Raw genomic sequence first — 12,861 nt, forward strand, 5'->3', positions numbered from 1 at the left:
GTTAAATAAAACCTAAGTGCTTGTCATTATAAATTATGAAGAGACATTTTTTAACAGTTAGGTTAGCATGCCCTACCAAGTTATCATTTCATCATTGGTCAAACTTCCTCAAAATTCTAAGCACTTGATGTCAAGCTTAAAATACAGGCAAAGAAGATGTCAGATTTTCTGTAAATAAGTCATTTAACAAAGTTGGCAAAATAATCCCAATACAGTATTATATCCTAATTACATTTGCTAGAATTATAAAGATACACTGTAAAGAATTGCTTTTAAAGAAGTATTCCCAAACAACAAAAAAATTGATAATTTATATTAAAGTTTAAGGAGAATCAGATATTCTGGAATTTGTTAAATAAGAATTGTTAAAATGTTGCTTTTAATAAATCATAATTAGAGTCTAGAGACACACTCAGTGCTCTTTCCTACCTTAGGTTGCTTTTAAATGAAACACTGTTGTGATTCTTGATGCAATGGTTTACAAGGTGGCAAGAATCTTTATCATTGTCAATGAAATAGTTAAATGTTCATATTGCAAATCTGAGTTACAGTGATCTTTAAAAGTCTGTGTCTTTATTTTAACCAGTCCATTTCAAGACTTTTCTTCCCATAAACATATGTGTGTGTGTATCTACATATGGTAAGTACTTGTTTTCAGTTGTTCATAGAATATGAACACGAACAACTATGCCCAATTTAGTTGAGCACATAATTTTTCTTTATAATAATAATTAACCTAACATAAGGCAAGACTGGAAGTCGTACCTCCTGTTTCCATGTTTAGTGCTTGTTTCAAGTATTCCATTAAGAAAAAAGAGTAAATGTGGAATTGATATGGTAAAAAATTGCTTTAATTTGGCCATAAAATTAACGGTGTGTTTCATCACAAGCAATTCCCTTAAAGAACGTTTCTGAAGCCCCTTCCTTAGTCTATCAGGCTGACATATTCCTGTAAAATAATAAATTTTATTAATATTTTATATAGAAAATAAGGTGATCTTTTAAATGGGAAAACAGATTTCCACAATGATTACATTTTTAAAATACATAAAATATTAACTAGATTTTATGATTATGTATTAATTGTTAACATGGTAAATATGTTTTTAAAGAATGACCAAAACCATTTTTGTAGAATAATTTATTTGCTTTAGAATACCCATAAATGACCATTTTTATACCACATAGAGTGAGGATTTACAGATCTTAGCCCTGTGAAGTTATCAGAAAAGCAATAAGTATATTTGTTTTTATATTTTTGATGTACTGTTTTAGAAATTATCACCCTTAACATAAATTATGAAATGTATTGAATACAAATGGAAAAATGGCATTTAATAAGAATTATTTGACAGTAAATCACCGGATATAAGTCTAAATTGACTACATAAAAGTAGAGTTATATTGCAAGAAGTTCAATTTTATAAGTAGGGCATGATGTCAAGATAATGTACAAATGTGATTATTACTAAGGTCTTCAATAAATACTATTATAATAGGAGAATAAAACAAAGTAAATATGAATAGCAAAAATTAGTATCTGAAATCCTAAGATTGAAAATTTTTCCAATTAATATTATCAATTAGCTATTAACCTACATTTCAAGCACTTCTCTTACTTTAGCTTCCTTTGTTAGGGAACTTTCTAAAACAATAATGCCTTAAACATAATGTATGAAAAGGTCAATTTTTGGGCCTGTCATTTGCACAGGCCCCTTTTAAGACTAATCCTTTTCTGCGTATTGTGGGTCATAATTATGAACATAATTTGTGCCATCCATATTTAAGCCTTCAGAACTTACGAAGTGGAATCATAAGGAACTATTTAATGGCCTCATCCAACTGTCTCCTTTGAATGACTATATCTTCTGTTTATGTTTTCTTCTATCATTGATTGCTTTTTGTTACTATGAATGTGATTTCCAGAGCTGACAACTCATAGTTTCTGACTTGCTTTCTACTCTGCTCTAGGCCTTATATCAATACTTTGTGTAGAAATTTTCTGACTTCTCTTTGCAATTTAAAGAACATCAGTGTTTATCTCTAAATTCTTAGCTGTGTTCCTAAAGACAATATTGCCTAATAGCAATGTCGGTATAGAACAGTTCCAGGAGAGGCTTTTATCATGCACGCCAAACAGCTCTTTAGGCACAATGTTGAGTAGGCTTGTGTGGCTTTATATTAGCTCCGTAGGAAAGACTTCTGTGATCAATTAGTAATGTCTGCAACAGATGCACAATAAGGAAACTGAAGCACATGTGCCATGTGTTAGGTGTCATTACATTAAACTGTGTTTCCCAAACTCAAATACTCGTAACGTAAAAACACATATCCCTCCTTCCTATTCATCTACAAGATTCTGAGTCCACAGGTCTGGGCTGATATCATAAAAAACATCAGTGGTAATTGTAATCAAGGATGGGATTATATTTTGAGAAATGCTCACGTAGAATATACGAAAAAGTCTCTTGTGAGTTACTAAGTCTAGATGTTCTAAGAGTAAAATACTAACATGTTTCAGTTTTATGACACAAATTAGAATAGGATCAAATTCACCAAAAGATTATTCCACACCTGTTTGTTACTGAAAACTTGGGGGTCAATCACCTGAGAATACTCGGAGAAAGAAAAGTGCTAATCTTTACTTCTTTGACCCATGTAATTTTCCTGCAAAGGCCATGGGAAGTTATAGTAAGTGGCACACGTAGGCTCCCAGGAGAGGGAGAAGAATTCTGCCCCTCATCATCTGTGGGAGAACTGAAATTGTATGCTGCTATTACCTGGGGAGTACTACCCATGGAAAGTTCTAATTATAGTTCTTTGTGATTAAATTTGTTAAAAGAATTTTTTTCTAAAAACATTTACAAAGAAATACATATATATGTATACACACACACACAAACATATGATAGAGTTCTGAATCTAGATTTTCATGGTTATGTTTCAAATTGTTTTGTTTCTTTAAAAATGTTTTTAGGGGCAGGCACAGAGGCTTATGCCTATAATCCCAGCACTTTGGGAGGCCAAGGCAGGAGGATCACCTGAGGCTAGGAGTTTAAGACCAGCCTGACCAACATAGAGAAACCCCTTCTCTACTAAAAATACAAAGTTAGCTGGGCATGGTGGTGCATGCTTGTAATCCCAGCTACTCAGGAGTCTGAGGCAAGAGAATCACTTGAACCCATGAGGCACAGATTGCGGTGAGCAGAGGTAGCTCCATTGCACTCCAGCCTGGGCAACAATAGAGAAACTCTGTCCTCCCTCCCCCCCAAAAAAGAAAAAGAGAAACATTTTTAGGGCATTTTTATATTTAAAAATGTTCTTTTCCTCTCAAAAGTCCTTGTCAGATTCTGGTAACAGGATATATGAATAAGTGAGTTGCAATTGTTCATTGCAACTAACATCTGTTTTAATTATAAATGAGCATAGGAAGAGGAATTATAAGCCAAAACATGAAGCTGGCAAATTAAGTAAAAGGCTATTTGTACACTGGTCCTAGCATATTGCTAGTGTTACAATATGGGACATGGAATATCCAAGGCTAATGTTTGAAGCATGATATAAATCTAATCAGTATTATAATCTATCTTTACTTACAAATCAAAAAATGGAGAGACATGTAACATACAAGCAAATCCAATATATATTAATATGTTACAAAGGCAGAATTTTCATTAAGCTATTGAAGGTTAATCTTTGGGGTGTTTCATTTGCACAGGCCTCTTACAAGACTAATTTTTTATTTTAATTTTATTTTTTGTAAATAGCCCCCACCTTCAGTTGTATGATATTCTGACCTCAAAAATTTTGGATTTGATTTTCTCAGCATGGGATAGTATTTTGAAAATGGGAAGAGGCCTTGGAGATCATGTAATTTGGCATCTCTATTTTAAAGCCGAAACATATTAAAGTCCTTTTAAATTTGGTAAATAATTATAAACAAAGAAGCTAATACAAACAGCCTACACTAACAGAAATATAGAATCTACTTAAGAGAAATTTAAGGACACTGTAGAAATTTAAGGACACTGTACTCTGTTCTGTAAGACCAAATTGAGAAAGTTACTTTCATTTCTGTATATAACACTACATACAACGGAAGTTAAGAAGAGGCAATCAAGCTTATATGAAGTCAAGAAAACCTGCCACTTGAAAAGATTTTGATATTTAAACTTAAAAAGGAAGATAGAAGTAATCCCTGCCCCATCCTAGCATTTTGGTTTCTCTTATTCTGTAGCTATTATCACCTTCATCTAGTACCCTGCACTTTTTAATGTAAATATCATGGTAATAAGAATTTTTGTCTGTTTTGTTCACTAATATATCTCTGGAGACAAAAAGTACTCAGTACGTAGTAGGTGCTCAAAAATATTTAAGTTATAAATGAATGTCTATTTTATGTCCAATCAGAGTTTTGTACAGACATAATATAAAGAATGGAAAAAATAAAATATTCAAATAAACGATAGCTGAGAAAATCCAGTAATTGAAGAAAGGTTGGAATCTAGGAAACAATGACACTCGAGGAAGATAAATAACAATAAATCTATGCTAGGTGCAATGGCTCACTCCTGTAATCCCAGCACTTTGGGAGGCTGAGGCAGGTAGATCACGAGGTCAGGAGATCGAGACCATCCTGGCTAACACGATGAAGCCCCATCTCTACTAAAAATACAAAAGATTAGCTAGCCGTGGTGGCGGGCACCTGTGGTTCCAGCTACTCGGGAGGCTGAGACAGTAGAATGGCGTGAACCTGGGAAGCGGAGCATGCAGTGAGCCAAGATCATGCCATTGCACTCCAGCCTGGGCGACAGAGCAAGACTCCAACTCAAAAAAGGAAAAAAAAAAAAAAAAAGAAAGAAAGAAAGAAAGAAAGAAAAGAAAAAGAAATAAAAAAAAGAAAAAGAAATAAAAAAAAGAAATCCATGCCTAGTCTCATAGTAGAGAAACAGCAGATAATCAAAGACCGAGAAAAAAAATCCCAAATGAAGGAAAATGACAGATTATCTCCTAAAATGACTATTACACTGACAACTGATTATTCACCAGCAATACTGTAAACAAAAAGCAAGTAGAATAATATCTTTCAAATGCCAAAAACAAAATAAATTTCAATGTAAAATTCTATATCTAACCAAACTATCTTTCAGGTAAGAGAACCTCTATTAAAAATAAGAGTTTTATTATCAAAGACTCCACTAAAGATACTTCCAAAATACGTACTTTGGGAGAAAAAAAATAATCATCTCAAAATAAAAGGTCAAAATGTAAGAACTAGTGGTAAGCCAAAAAAAGGGGCAATCATAAGGGTGAATCTAAACAAACACCTTTATTTGAAAAAGAATAATATTGTCAATTTATGAGCCTAAAAAGAAAACTGAAATACCGAACATCAATAGTGTATTTAAGTCAGGACAACAACTATCTAAATGAACATGTGCCAAGATCCTTTTATGTTCAGAAGAAAAATTAAAAGAATCATCTTAATTAAAATAGCATTTTATACAAAATTGAACTTTAAATACAACTCCAAAATAAATACCAATAGGGATCTTTTTTAAAAAGTTAATAAGCCAATTCTAAAATCTTAATAGAAGAGCAATGGTGCATTAAGAGTCAAGATAATTCTGAAGATGACAAAAAACAAAGGGTATTTACCCTACCTGATCTAAGTGCACAGCATACATTTATATTCATTAAGAAAGGGTGTTCATCGTGCAGAGATACACAAACCAGTGGAACAGAATATACAGCCCAGGACTTGACACTTCCCCACCAAATATGTGGAAACTTATTAGAGAGACAGAATTATAGATCTGTGAAGAAAGAGTAAGTTAGTCAAAAAATGAAACTGGAATAAAGTGGGTCCTTCTTTCACACATACACAAAAAAATCCATTCCATGTGGACTAATGGTTTAAATGTAAGAGACTAAACTTTAAAATATTTGCAGTAATGTTATAGCACAAGATAGTGTTATATAAGGATTCTTAAGACATAAAACATATAAATTACAGGAAAAAACAGATTGCCAACTTCTAAAATTACTATAAAATAAAACGGGAAAATAATCTAAATACAAGAAGATATTTGTAACACATAAAACTGACAAAAAATAGGTGCCAAGTTATATAAGGAATGTCTACTAATCAACAGAAAATAAAAGCACAATAGAAAAAAAAGTGTTCATTCTTTGTTTTATAAAAAAGATATTTTACCAAGGGAAAATACTAGTGGCCAATGAACATAGGAAAAGATCCTTAGCGTCCCTTGTAGACAAGGAAATGTAAATTAAACCTCCAGTGAAATAGTATTTTATATCCAAGGGACTGGTAACAAATTTAAAAATAAATATGACAATAGCAAAACTTGATGAGGATGTGAAGCAGACAGCTACGTATATAAACTGTTACTCTAGAAATCAATTTGATGTTACATGGTAAAGTTTAAAATGTGTACATCTATGACCCCAGGTATTTATTATTAAGAAAACCTTGCACATGTGCTCTTATAAGCATATATTCATATACCATGGTTTATTAAAGGAAAAAAAATACAATCTGTATATATTCCAAAGTTTACTTATAGGGTAATGGGTTAGTTATAGATACCCACAGACTGAAATACTATTCAGCAATGAAAATGAGGTAACTATGTTCAGTCCATGAACATGAATAAATCTAAAAACTATGTTAACTTTTTTAAAAAGCAAGTCACAAGATAACGATGACAGTATGGTATGTAAAATACATAAAACTCAACCATAGATTGCTTAAGGATAAATATGCATATAGTAAAAACATAAGGAAAGTCGCAGAGATGCTAAAAACAAATATTTAGAATTGTGGCTAACTCTGTGGAAAAGGAAGTTTGCCCTTGGTGTGGAGCACATAAAAGTATTTGAAAGTATTGATAATGTTCTATTTTTTAACTTGAGTGGTAGCATATGTGTGTCTATTTATTAATCTTGTTCAAAAGCTATGCATTTAATATTAACTCACTTAATATAAAATATTTTATAATTTCTTAAGTAAAAATATCAGCTATGATAAAATTCATTACATCTCCCCCCGCCAAATTATCCCAACAGTTAAATTTTGATTCATTTGTAGAGCATTAAAAACACATTTGATTGAATAAAATTTAATTAACATATATATATAAGAGTTCAGTCAGGATGGTGGGAAAATTGTAAGAAAAAGTTATAGGGAAAGATGCAAACCTTCTTCGAAGGCTGGGAGGTTTTGCAAAAGCTTCAGAGGAGAAATGGCTGAAGGCAGCCAAATTCTGTTACCCAGAGCCTGAGGGCAAAGGGTAGATAACACGGAAATGTAAAGGAACTTATCTAGATACGTTGGTTTACTTATGTCTCCAGAAACCAACCTTTGACCATTCCTGCACAGGACTGCTCTCTACTCAGGGGGTTGGCAATGTTAATTATTCACAAATTGTGTTTGCTCCAAGCCTTTGTCATTAAATCTGTACTAAATAAATGCAAGTGTAACCAGCTTATGGGGGCTGCACTCTGGGTTGCACTGCACTCTCATTGGTGGTGCTAAGGAGTGCAGTCCCCCTAGCCACACTGTCAGGCAAAATACCTGTGTCAGAGTACTTTTGTCATCCGTCACTCAACCAGAGTCTGTAGGACAGACTTGGCACATATATTTAAAATATCTACTAAAAGCAATGTGTTAAACTTTTTTAGGCCCAAAAGATAAAAGACATAATACCTTTTTAACATTTTAAGTTTTGTTCTTGAGTTAGTTCATATATTAAGAAGACATGTGCCTGGGGAGGCAGAGCAGGATGACAAAATAGAAGGCTCCACCAATCATTCCCCCTGAAAGGACCCCAATTTAACAACTACCTTTACCAAAAACATCTTCATAAGGACCAAAAATCAGATGACCACTCACAGTATCTGGTTTTAACTCCATATTGCTGAAAGAGGCACCGAAGAGGCAGGAGAAACTGTCTTTAATTGCCAGTACCACCCCTTCCCATCCCCCAGCAGCAATTCTGTGTGCTGGGGAGAGGGAGAGCACAGCATTTGTGAGGAAAAGAACTCAGTGCTGCCCTTGTTATATCAGAAAGTGAAAACAAACCAAATTCAGTTGACACCTGCCCATGGAAGGAGCATTTAAACCAGCCCTAGCCAGAGGGGAATCGCCAATCCCAGCAGTCAGAACTTGAGCTCCCACAAGCCTTACCACTGCAGGTGAAACTTCTCTGGGCTGAGAATAAACTTGAAAGGCAGTAGGGTCACTAGGACTGCAACTCCTAGGAGAGTCCTAGTGCTGAACTGGGCCCAGAGTCAATAGACTTTTGGGGCATGTGACCTACTGAGACACCAGCCAGGGCAGCTAAGGGAGTGCTGGCATACCCCCACCTCTACCCCTATGGTGCATAGCTCATGGCTCCAAAAGAGACCTCTTTCATCCACATGAGGAGAGGAGAGGGAAGAGTGAAAAGAACTTTGCCTTGCATTTTGTATATCAGCTCAACCACAATAGGCTAGGGCACCAATCAGAGTTGTGAGACCTCCTTCCAGGCCCCAGTTCCCAGATGACATTTCTAGACACACCCTAGGACAGAAAGGAACCCATTGTCTTAAAGGGAAAGACCCAGTCGTATCAGGATTCATCACCTGCTAACTGAAGAGTCCTTGGGCCCTGAATAACCAGCAGCAATACCCCGGTACTATATTGAGGGCCTTGGGTAAAACTCTGAGACTTGCTGGCCTCAGGTGAGACTCAGCACATCCCCAGTTGTGGTGACTATGGGGCGAGACAAAAAAGCAGAGGGAAAGTAAAGGGAACTTTGTCTTATACCTTAGGTACCAGCTTGGCCACAATGTGGGTAGAGCACCAAGCAGGCTCTTGAGGTACCAATTTCAGGATTTGGCTCTTGGATGGCATTTCTGGACCATTCAACTTGGAAAAGAAGAAGTCAAATTATTCTTGTTTGCATATGATATAATGTTATGTTTGCAAAAACAGACTCCATCAAAAAACTATTCAAATTGATAAATTCACTAAAGTCACAGGATACAAAATCAACATAAAAAATCAGTAGCATTTCTGTATGACAGCAGTGAACGATCTGAAGGAGAAATCAAAAGAGTAATCCCATTTACAATATCTACAAATAAAATAAAATACCTAAGAAATAACTTAAGCGAACAAGTGAAAGATCTCTACAATAAAAACTATAAAACACTGATGAAAAGAAATTGAATAGGAAACAAAAAAATGGAAAGATATTACATATTAACGGATTGGAAAAATGAATATTGCTGAAATGTCCATACTACCCAAAGCAATCTACAGATCCAATGCAGTCCCTATCAAAATACAATGGCATTCTTCACAGATAAAAAACACAATCCTAAAGTTTATATGGAACCACAAAAGACCCAGAACAGTCAAAGCTATCCTAAGCAAAAAGAACAAATTGGAGGAAATCACATTACCTGACTTCACACTATACTACACAACTATAGTAACCAAACAGCATGATACTGGCATAAAAACAGACACATAGATCAATAGAACAGAAGATAGAACCCAGAAACAAATCCACACACCTACAGTGAACTCACTTTCAACAAAGGTGCCAAGAACATACACTGGGGAAAAGACAGTCCCTTCAATAAATGGTGTGGAAAAACTGGATATCCATATGCAGAAGAATAAAACCAGATCCCTATCTCCTACCAATACAAAAATACAAATCAAAATGGATTAAAGACATAAATATAAGACTTGAAATTATCAATCTTCTATAAGTAATCATTGGGGAAATTTTCTAGGACATTGGTCTGGGCAGAAATTTATGGAGTAATACCTCCCAAACACAAGCAACCAAAGCAAAAATGGACAAATGGGATCATATCAAACTAAAAACTTCTGCACAGCAAATAAAATAATCAACAAAGTGAAAAGACAACCTACAGAATGAGAGAAAATATTTACAAACTACTCATCTGACAAAGAATTAATAACCAGAATATATAAGGAGCTCAAACGACTCTATAGGAAAAAAATCTAATAATCTGATTAAAAATGGGCAAAATATTTAAATAGACATTTCTCAGAAGAAGATATGCAAATGACAAACAGGCATACGAAAAAGTGCTCAACATCACTGATCATCAGAGAAATGCAAATCAAAACTACAATGAGATATCATCTCACCCCAATTAAAATAACTTACATCCAAAGACAGGCAACAACAAATGCTGGCAAAGATGTAGACAAAAGGGAACCCTTGTACACTCCTGGAAGTGTAAATTCATGTAATAACTAGGGGAACAGTTCTGTGGTTCTTCAAAAAAACTAAAAATAGAGCTACAATATGATCTGGCAATCCCACTGCTGGGTATATACACAAAAGAAAGGAAATCAGTATATTGAAGAGATACCTGCACTCACATATTTGTTGCAGCACTGTTCACAATAGCCAAGACTTGGAAGCAACCTAAGCATCCATCAAGAGATGAATGCATAAAGAAAATGTGATACATTTAAAAATGTTAAGTGAAATAAGCAAAGCACAGAAAGACAAACACCACATGTTCTCATTTACAAGTGGGAGCTGAACGATGAGAACACATGGACACAGGGAGGGGAATAATACACACTGGGGCCTGTCAGGGAAGCCAGGTGGGTGGAGGGAGAGCATTAGGAAAAATAGCTAATGCATGCTGGGCTTAATACCTAGGCAATGAGTTGATAGGTGCAGCAAACCACCATGGTCCACGTTTACCTATGTAACAAACCTGCATATCCTGCACATGTACCCTGGAACTTAAAACGAAAATTAAAATTAATTTTAAAAATCAAAACAATTGAACTCATCAAGATAGAGTAGAAGGATGGTTACCAGAGGCTGGAAAGGATAGCAGAGGAGGTGGTGGATGGGGATGGTTAATGGCTAAAATAAAAAGTTAGAAAGAATTAATAAGATCTAGTATTTGGTAGCACAACAGGGTGACTATAGTAAATACTAATTTAATTGTACATTTTAAAATAACTAAAAGAGTATAACTGAATTGTTTGTAACACAAAGGATAAATACTTGAGGGAGTGGATATTCCATCTTCCGTGATATGATTATGCATTGCATCCCTGTATCAAAACATCTCATGTGTCCCATAAATATATATACCTATTATGTACCCAGAAAAATTAAAAATAAAAAAAAGATTTGCAGAGCTCATATTCCAAGAGCTTTTAGAAATCATTGTTTTGAGAGTGCTTTTATATAAATGAGGATATACTGGTTAAAAATAACTCCTTATAATGTATTATATAGGTGTATATTATACATATGGCATATATCCAGCTCTATTTTAATGTCTCTATTTAACTAATAGATTTAGGTATAATTTTATTGTCTTTTCAGATAACTCATTTCTAATAACAGTATTTTTTACATCAGTAATGTCTTACATGTTGAGGTTCATTGTTTGATATTCAGTGTTCATAATTTGTTTGCTTTAAAAAGACTGATTTAAAACTTGACCCAACATGTTTGAAATAATTAAGAGACCACAGCCCACAATCAGAAGACATACTTTAGAAAATGATTCTTATTCGTCCTCCAAGAAATTTACAAATATGTCCCCATAAAAGAGCTCCATAAAGGACTTCATTTCCAAATATCAAGGGCATTGAACGGGATACTGCCACATTACCAGAACCCTAAAGCATTGTTTACAAGGAATTTTGACACCCAAGTTAAAAAATGATACACAAGCAACTTTTCCCACGAAACTATTCTAAAAAATGTTAAATTGTATTTGGTAATTCAGTTGTAGAAATCTGTTTTAATTTTTCTTAATAGAAGCATAACAAAGGTCATAAAACACTCATTTTAATTTACAGATGGCAAATATTCATTTCAGTCACCAATTATTCAACCACAATGAACTTCTGGAAAAGCAAGAGGTTAACAAATTGAATCTATTTTCATCAAATTATCTAAAATCAGCCAAACTTAAAGACAATTTCATATTCACGCCCAAAGGCCAACACAAGTTTATAATTCATTGGGAATAAAAGAAGTCCTGTTTTTTAAAATTCCTCCTGATTTTTAAGAAATCTGAAGGAATTCAATTTTTATAAAGTCAGCATAGTTTCAAATAGCATTAACATTGATGTGGTAAATTATAGATGTCATTTAATAAAATGTATATTTAGAAGACAAAACAGCAATTTAGACAGAAAGACTTCTTAAAATGTGTGTCAAATAGAAGATTAGAAAAAAAGTTTTTAGTAAGAATAATCAGAAGTAAAAACAGTGTAACTTTATTTTTAACTAAAGTATTTTAAGTTCTTTCTTCCAACAAAAATTGAGTGCCTAATTCAATCATTTCTAGAACTGTTTCTTTTAATATGTAGAGAGAATATATGTATGAAACCATATATATATTTATATATGTATATATATGTAAAACCAGATATAAATATTAATCCTCGATTTTGTATATTACATTGTAGACATTTGATTAAAAATTGTAATGTAGGTATTAGAAACAATGCAAATGGCTAATCATAATATGGTATGGATGCACTATATTAGGAATTAGATTTAGTCTAATTACACATTAAAACCCCATTATTATAGGCTCAATTTTATTTTTCAAGTATGTTATTAAAGCAGAGGTTTTACTTTTAGTAGGACGAAGACATAAAACTTTCGTAAGTGACTAAGTGTACAGGGATATTTAACTAACTAAAGGAGTAACTTATTTTTAAGCCTGATGCTAGGACCCATGATACATCCATATACAAATCACTAATCACACACTATTCATATATATTTAATACTGCAGAACCTCTGGAATCTCTTTGTTTGT

The 12,861-nt window shown here is 33.7% G+C and overlaps 1 protein-coding gene across 12 annotated transcripts in view; it reads right to left on the minus strand.

Annotated features, from left to right (window-relative positions):
- MAPK10 (mitogen-activated protein kinase 10) overlaps window positions 1–12,861 on the minus strand; it is a 336,526-nt gene that overhangs the window by 57,704 nt on the left and 265,961 nt on the right. The window lies entirely within an intron of this gene.

The sequence above is a fragment of the Papio anubis genome, chromosome 3 (genome assembly GCF_008728515.1).
Source record: "Papio anubis isolate 15944 chromosome 3, Panubis1.0, whole genome shotgun sequence".
NCBI lineage: Eukaryota > Metazoa > Chordata > Mammalia > Primates > Cercopithecidae > Papio > Papio anubis.